Genomic DNA, 7,141 nt, shown 5'->3' on the forward strand with positions numbered 1-7,141 from the left:
AAAATCATGTCTCATTTTTAAAAAAATTAATATGCTGTAAGAGATTTGAAAAATATTAAAATAAATTTGAGGAACGCAAGACAAGTGGTTTAAGGTATTTATAAATATAGAAGAAATAAACCACGAAAAAACCGAGATGCTAAAACGTAATAAGTTAACTAACAAGTATCCCACTGTCAATAGTAATTAATAAAAACCTATCCATACCTGAACCTACAAAAAATATTTATTTAGCAAAAAGTGGTCTATTTAATTATTTTTTTAAATCTATTTTTTAAGTCATTAGAAAAATAACATAATATTGTAGTAAGTTATTTTATTTCATCGAAAATTAAATTAATAAGCAGACGTAAAATATCCTCAGTGGTAGACGGATCATTGGTTCAAGTCCCCTTGTCGTTAGGCTAACCGTGAGAGGTTTTCCTCTCCATGTAACGCTAATGCGGGTTAGTTCCATCAAAAAGTCCCAGCGAGGGCAAATTTTCTCTCAATACTTGATCCAGGAGTTCCCTTGTCTTCTGTATTGGTTTCAAAATTACAAGGCTACGGAGTTGAACATCGTAACAGTAGCCGTAAACCTAAATTCGGGTTAGCTGTTCAACGACGTTTATAAAATAAAATAATATTCTCTCTGCTACGCATATGTATGATTTACAAACTAATTTTCGTCTTAATATTCTCTCTGCTACGCGTATGTACGATGTACAAACTCATGTTCGTCTTAATATTTTCTCTGCTACGCGTATGTAGGATTTACAGACTCATTTTATGTTAAGAATTAGTGTACGTATGCAACCTAAATCACTGCTTCACTATATATTGTCTTGAAAAATAACTTTATTGATTCTTATGTGCATCATATCTTATTTAAATTATAAACTTTAGTGTTACTAAATATCAAACATTATGATTGGTGGCCTCTGCTTTACACCATTGAATGTAAAATAACATTCTAGGCGCTTAACAGCCCCAGAAATTATCCTTGGGTTTTGGTGTAGTAGAACACCACATTGATGTTAAGCAGTTGTTGCCATTTTTGGTGTTGAGATGCAGAAATTTTTTACTTTATAGGGTTTACAGCAACCAGGAACAAACTCAGTTTTTGCGCTCTTTGTAATTACGTTAAAAAAAATGACGCAAAAAATTATATAAAAACTTTGATTAGATTATCCATTTATATTTATTTTCTGCGCATGTCATTGTTTTGCTTATTTTAATATTTTCATAAACTATTGAGAAAACTACAATCAAAATTTAAATAAATAATTTTATGAATATTTCAAGGATATTTATTACTTAATAACAGGAATAACACAAGGACGAAAATTAGCAGTTATATTTTCCACGGTTTTTATCTTCTTGAATGCACAGAATAATTATTCCATATTCAAATTTATAAAAGGTCAAATTTATAAGTATCAAATTTACATTACGTATTCATACTTATTATTAAAAAAATTTTTTTTGAAAACGATTGTAGCATAATAATTTTTTAATCAAATTTTTTTTGTTTGACTCTATTTTGTTGTAATAGAAAAGTTAAAAATTTAAAATCCGTTGACGATTTCTTTCAAAAATTTCTCTATTTACTAAATTCATTTCAAGAAAAATTTTGTGTTTTTTACGCATTTATTAAAATTAGTCATATAAAGGCATTTTGTGTTAAAGATAGGTTGAATAACAACAGTATGTAAGTTTTGCAGAACATTGATTAACGTTATTTTTCTAAGAAACTGAAAATGTAGTGTTTTTCTATGTATTAACAAAAAAAATGACACCAGCCACAAATGACCGACAGACTTGTTCTCCATTACCAGTACTCCAAACGATAAATAAATTCTTCTGCGTGTCTAGTGAATTCAGAACATCGTAAAATGATAAATAAAATCTGTTGCCACTCTTTACGAACTCGCTACGAAGTCGGGATAGAGCTATAAGAAAAGTAAAAAGCCCTATAAAAATAGCATATTCATGTGTCAGGGTTGAATAAAAAAAAAATACCTGTTTTAGTCTTAGTACTAAGCCATTTTAATGTTCAGTAGAAGTAATTACTTATTAACACGAAAGCTATTACTTTATATTTATAGTGGAAACGTTTTGAAGTTACGGATTAAAAATTAAACGACGCAATCGGTTTTCAGAAATAGCTGAGTTTGAATAAAATTTTACTGAAAGCTTTTATCCAGGCATTTACATTGTTTTGGTAATTTTATATTTTATTTCATAACCGGTGTTAAACAGCCAGCTCAATTTTGAGTTTACGACTATCAATGTTCTGCACCGTTACCCTATAATTTGAGTTACAAGGAGAGGGAAACCATGAAAATCTTCTCTGTTTAGACAGACGGTTGCGGGATTCTAACCAACGATACATCTACCACTGAGGACATCAGCACTGTTGCCATAACAACCAGTGGTCATAATAACCAGTCACTGCTGGGAATTGAACCTGGGACACCTCAATTGGTGGCGAACATTCTATCCAAGCCACCACGGCACTTGTTTGGATAATTTCTACAGGCGTTGAACATCCGACTCAATTCTGAATTTAAACATCTCAATATTCAACTCCGTAACCTTTATATTTTGAACCCAAGTCAGAAGATAAGGGAACTCTTGGAACTAGTTTTCGTGGAGGATGTTTTGCCTGCATTTGCTTTACATTGCGAGGAAAACCTCCCCCACTTAACCCGATGGCCAGCGGATTCTAATCCATGATCCGTCTACCACTGAGGATAGTTTACAACAGTACAGTAGTCAGTGAGATCCGGGAGCCGAATTCGTAGTGACTAGCTAAAGCTGGGATTCGAACTTGGGCCTCCCATTAGGAACCATGTAATTTTGAACCCAATCTAGAAGGCAAAGGAATTCCTGGATCAAGTATTGGGAGAAATTTGCCATCGTGGAGGACTTTTTTTTATGGAACTAACTCACATTTGCGTTACATAGAGAGGAAAACCATAAACATTTCCCACGATTAGCGCTATGGTTAGTGGATTCTAACCCATGATCCATCTACCACTGAGGATATTTTACTACAGCGCTATAGTTAGTGCGAGCCGGAAGCCGAATTCATATCAACCAGTTAAAGCTGGGATTCAATCCTCGAATGGGAGACGAGCATTCCCTCCTCTGAGACACACAGTAGCTACGCTTGAGTAATTATAATAAGGACTATTTAAAATTTATTTACATCATTAAAATTTAAGGAGATTCCTTAACTGTTCAAGGACATTAGGCCAATTCGCATTCAATTTAAAGATCCGCCGCAACAACAGCATAGGCTGCTGTACTAGAGCACTGAGCAATGCGGACAATTTGGCACAAGGCTCCCTGTCACGCAGACATAACATTTGAGTCAATGGACCAAAGAAACAAACACGACATAAAAAAATAATAACAAATTCAACATAGTTTTCCTCTACCAAAATTTAGTATTCAAACTCAGTTTGTATCTAAATCAGTTTTTATATAAAATACAATTATTTTAAATTTATATAAAATTTAACCTTTTTTACTTTTAAACTTTTGATAATTAAGCAGGACAAATTATTAATGTTAAATAATTTTTTTAGTCGACCCATAATCTCAGGGGTTTTGGAGAAACTGTTATATAATATTTGTAGTACAGTGTTTTTTGTTTTGTGCACTACTCGCGAATTGAAACGTAAAACAATTCATAGATATCAAAAATAAGTAATTTATTAAGAAATTTTTCTTAATTTACTAATTTGAAAAATTGCTACAAGCCATTTTTTAACTTTTCCTATGATAACCTGTAATTTTACAGGTTATGATCGGAAAATACTTGTAGTACAGTATTTTTCGTTTAGTGCACTACTCTCGAATTGAAACGTAATACAATTCCTAGATATGAAAAATAAGTAATTTACTCAGAAATTCTTCTTTCTTAATTTACTATTTGAAAAATTGCTACAAGCCATTTTTTAACTTTTCCAATGATAACCTGTAATTTTACACTTTAACAGCCATTACATTTTCTTCGTCATAACAGCAACCAATCTATCATACTTCAACGTCGATTACAACATGATTAATGAGTAAGACTTGAGCATTTTTCCTCTTCTAAGCGACAACCGCGACAGAACATAATGTCCTTTACGAAATATCCTCATTGACTTTAGTGGCATTAATCAATGTTCTTGATAAAATATGATTAAAATAATGAAGGAATTGCACAGAAATAACGATTTTTTACTTAAACATGTAAACTAATCAATCTTTGTCATACACCTAAACATACTCCTAGACTTTAAATATTTTTGATCCAAATAAACTCATTAAATAGTTCATTAGTTGTTTACGCAAAGGAAAAGCTAATTTTATCCCACAGAAGACGCAACTTAAAGTGTCTTACATTTACTTTTAAATAATATGCTATTGAGAGTGCAATAGAAGTCAAACTTGGATCTATGCCTTTTTTGTTAACAATTGCTGAAGTTTGATGATTAAAGGCATACGTTAAAATCTTTATATCATAATAATTAACTTACATAAATTTTCTATAGATTTAAAAAAAGCTTATATTTATGCATTTTTTTATGCCGGAATTAAAATTTCACGAACAATTAATCGTGAATTTTTTTTTAGAAAAGATTAAAAAAAGATTAAAAGCTGACGAGTTAAAGTAATGTTTTGCTTTAACTAATAGTTAGTCTATATCGCGGTATTCAAAAATATTTCATAGAAGTTAATACAATAAAATTCAATAAAAAAAATTAAAACAAATTTTTAAAATAATACTCAAAAAGTATACATGTATAAAAAATTCTTATCGCTTTATTACGATCACTAGTCACTCATTGGTCAAATGTTCTTTTTTTTTTTCAGACGTGTTTCAAGACGTCACAAAATACTTTTCCTTTTTCAGTATTCATATTTAAATTGAAATCACCGTCAAGACAGTAATTATAATTTAATAATAAAAATAATATAAAAAAAACTTTAAATTATTATTATGTAAATACATTAAGAATGACTGCTGATGATAATAAAAAGGAAAAAAGAATTCAAAAGAAATTATCAAACATCAGCGGTCGCCATAGTAACGCATGCAATGACGACGCATGCGCACTGTTTACTATTAGTCTTAAACACAGTTGAAAAGTGTGATGACGTCCAAATAAAGTGTGCATGCCATCAAACCCAAAAGAAGACCCATTTTGCCCATGGGTAAAAATACACAGTGGCACGTAAATAATACATCTTTGAAACAGAATTTTCTCTAATATATTTTTTTACGCCATAAAATTTCTAAAACAAATCCACGGTAAATATATTTGATCTCTCACTTCATTTAACGATTTTATTAGCAGTGTAAAGGGCACTTTTGCAATAGGTGATTCAGAGAATTGAATATATTGTAAGAATTTCTATTTTTTTCTTAACGTCATTGTGCTGTGTCATTAAAATAGTTATAGATTATTGCCGTGAATGACTTATGTATTCAAAGAAGGAAGTTGTTTTAACGATCAAAGTTATTCAGAATGATTATATTGTTGGAAGAATGAGAATGAACAGAATGAGTATATTGCAAGAAGAAGGGAAATAAAGAAAATGATTATATTGTTAGACGAATGAGAATCAACAGATTGATTATATTATAAGAAGACAGAATGAATTAACAGAATGAGTATATTGTAAAAAGAATGAGAAGGAACTGAATGATTATAATGATTATACTCTAAGAATTTTTAATTCTTCTTAACGTCATTGAGTTATGACAGGAAAATATTTGCAGATCATCGCTGTAAGTGACTTCAATCTACTAAAAAAATGAAGTTATGTAAACGATCAATGTAGTTAAAAACTCTCGGTAAGATATTTTAAAACAATTTAAGAATCGATACAGTTTGAATATATTATCTTGACATTTATGGAGTTAAAAATCATCTGTGCTCGCTTACAAAAGAAAAGAGGAAGAAAAATTTGTATCCATATAAACGAATCCCTATGTATTCAGAAATGTAGAAGAATTCCTATCCATGCAGAAAGGTATGATATCCATACATTTCAATGCCTTATTAGAACAATACGTTTCAAACACAGATATCCTTAAAAATATAAGACATTTTTTTAAAATTGTCTTTTTCGGAATTTTTTTAAAAAGGGTGAGGAAGCAATAGAAAAAGGTGAAACAATAGAGGAACCTGAAGAAGAATCCATTTATAGGGGAAGATGGGATAATACCGGGTAGCTGAGATTCGAAGGCCTGTTAGAGCTAAGCTGTTCAACCAAGAAACTGTCAGATTCAACAAAGATATTCACTGATCAGTTGTGCACAATGTATCATTCTCCAAATGTCATTGATATATTACTTTTTTTATAAAAGATTTTCTTTTAGAAAAGGCCAAACTATTCGGTTTTACCGCATTAGCGAGTAGCATGTTAACTCGATGGGAAATTTAGAAAGACTCGAATTTCAGAGAAAAAGAATGTGGGAGATATTTCTATGTTTGATAATTACAAAAAAATTCAGGTAATTTAAAAGGGATATAGTCAAGGCCGTACTCAAAGAGAGGGGGGGGGGATGGNGAGGGGGGGGGGGATGATTGTCTTGGGCACCGAGATGACTAAGGGCACAACCGAAATTCTTCATCAAAGATATGGTGTTTTTTCAAAAGAAAATGGGAAAGAATTTGTTTACATCTATATAAAAAATTTTTTTGTATAAATGATCTTCAAACATTCTACAAAATAAGGTTTTTTTGTGCTCTAAGGATAGGCCGACAATAAATTTTGTCCTTTGTTCAGCCTTGGATGTAATTATCTTCTTCCTCCATTCCACAACAGCTTAGCATAGACCTAGTGTAGGCATACATAAAGGGGATGAGGGTACTGGACTGGTTTTATCCTGCGAGCAGAAAATAAGGAAACGAAACAGAACAGTGCCAATTATCGGGTAAAATCCTTATTGTTTGCTAAAGTATGAGTTTTTAGTAAACGTATAGTAAGCTGGACTAAAAATAATTTTTCTCACTGTATTGATCAATAAATAAGTATCACTTGACTATATAGATGCCATGAATCACTTAACAACACGCCAATATGGTAAGTCCTTCTTGATTAGTAAAGAAAATTGTACCCGATGTTACCCCACTTTCCACCATATATATATATA

General features: G+C 31.1%; 1 protein-coding gene across 12 annotated transcripts in view; it reads right to left on the reverse strand.

Moving 5' to 3' along the window:
* Window positions 1–7,141, reverse strand: part of LOC107448675 (voltage-gated inwardly rectifying potassium channel KCNH6) — a 347,084-nt gene that overhangs the window by 154,131 nt on the left and 185,812 nt on the right. The gene's annotated exons all lie outside the window — the stretch shown is intronic.

This window comes from Parasteatoda tepidariorum, chromosome 8 (genome assembly GCF_043381705.1).
Source record: "Parasteatoda tepidariorum isolate YZ-2023 chromosome 8, CAS_Ptep_4.0, whole genome shotgun sequence".
Classification (NCBI taxonomy): domain Eukaryota; kingdom Metazoa; phylum Arthropoda; class Arachnida; order Araneae; family Theridiidae; genus Parasteatoda; species Parasteatoda tepidariorum.